We start from the raw sequence: 1,791 nt of genomic DNA, 5'->3' as shown, positions 1-1,791 counted from the left end.
TGCTTTGAGCTCTAAAAAGGCTGATTCTGTAGTTATACATTTGTTAGACATTATGGCCATTGTGGGAATGCCAGTACAAATGAAGACTGACAATGCTCCAGCATATGTCCCTAGTAAAATGAAAGTTTTCTGCATATTACAACATAAAACATATTACAGGTATATCACACAATCCTACAGGAAAAGTAGTTATAGAAAGACCTAATCATATTTTAGAAGATATACTTAACAAACAGAAAGGTGTAATAAAGACAGCCCCCCAGAGATAGATTACACAGTGCCTTATTAACTTTAAATTTTAAAATGTTAATGAGAAAGGAACAACAGCTGTGGAGAGACATTGGATAGTAGAAAAATTTGCTGATTTAAGAAATTAAATCAACCTGTATACTTTAAAGATGTGTTAACCTCAGAATGGAAACCTGGATATGTGTTGCACTGGGGAAGAGGTTTTGCTTTCGTTTCTGTAGGAGAAGAAAAACTATGATACCATTAAGATTGATAATGATTAGATTTGAACAAGAGAGACCTCTTGATTTGAAAAGGTAATAGTTCATCAACCAACATGACCTTTCAATCTAAACTAATTTATAAGATTAGCAAATGCTGTGCTTGCTTCGGCAGCACATAGACTAAAATTGGAACGATACAGAGAAGATTAGCATGGCCCCTGCGCAAGGATGATACGCAATTCGTGAAGCGTTCCATATTTTTTAAATAGAAAAAAAAAGATTAGCAAATGCTTTTCATTTAATCAGATATAACTTGCCAAAATGGAAACTCCCCAAAGTTAGGGAGTTGGGGCAGGGTTTTGTTTTTGTCTTTCTAGGAGAATGAAGGCATCCAGCTAAGGAATCTGAAGACCACTGGACAAATGATCAAGAGAAAATGTTTCAAGAAAAAGAATAAATTACCTGATGATATAGCACACTTCCAACAGGATAAAATTTCATGAATCATCCCAAATGTTTGCTTCTGCTGTTCTCTACAGACATATAAGGCAAATGGTCTTTTTGTAGTCCCAATTGAATTAAAAATTAAAACTGACTTTGGAGCTGAATTGTGGCTCTCTCCTTTAAATCCAAGCATGCTTGTTAAAGAAAAATCCAAAATCTCCATCTCATATCAGAAGAGCCACCTGATATGCGAGAAAAAAAAAATTAAGGGACTATTCTATTGCTACTAATCTCATAACCCTTTGGTTATATTTTGGCTCTTTAAAACTTTTCTTAAGGTATAAATATTATCTCAAAATTTATAAGACTATTATATATTTTTAAAATTTCTGTTGTGATATTAATGGTCATATAGAGTACTAACTAATTCTAGAAATAGGCCTCATCTAGCTTCTTGTACATGATTTTGGACTTGAGCCTGAAGCAGGTAGCATGGGATTAAGTCCTTTAACCTCTCAGAGATCTGCTGCATATGACATTTATAATGTTTAAGTTTTCTGCAGTGAACCATGATCATTCCTGGCAGTGACCTTTGAGGTGTCTAAGAAGATGATGGGACTTTGCAACAATGAATCTACCTGGATTGTGCTAATACAGCTAAGCTGATAAACACTGACCAAAGATGAGCTTTGGACTACAAACTGCTCAGGAGAATTTCAAAGCAGTTAGCTAAGATGGTCTAGCCTCATAGACTATTCCAGTCAAGGACTTTAGGTAAGTCCTATACTTTCCTGAGTGAAGACAACAGCTATCTCTTTGTAGATGTAACCAATCGTCTTATTAAAATAAGAAACACAGAGCCAATGTAAAAGAGAAAGCCAAGAGGTCAGAGCTC

At 35.0% G+C, this 1,791-nt stretch overlaps 1 non-coding gene across 1 annotated transcript; it reads left to right on the top strand.

The window, feature by feature from the left end:
- Positions 1-608: 608 nt before the first annotated feature.
- Positions 609-714, top strand: LOC121831289 (U6 spliceosomal RNA). The gene has a single exon (XR_006074656.1). It is a non-coding gene; the product is annotated as a U6 spliceosomal RNA (small nuclear RNA).
- The last annotated feature ends 1,077 nt before the right edge of the window (positions 715-1,791 follow it).

The sequence above is a fragment of the Peromyscus maniculatus genome, chromosome 7 (genome assembly GCF_049852395.1).
Source record: "Peromyscus maniculatus bairdii isolate BWxNUB_F1_BW_parent chromosome 7, HU_Pman_BW_mat_3.1, whole genome shotgun sequence".
Lineage (NCBI taxonomy): Eukaryota > Metazoa > Chordata > Mammalia > Rodentia > Cricetidae > Peromyscus > Peromyscus maniculatus.
The sequence above is the reverse complement of the archived record's forward strand: the minus strand, read 5'-3'. Positions and strand labels throughout refer to the sequence as shown.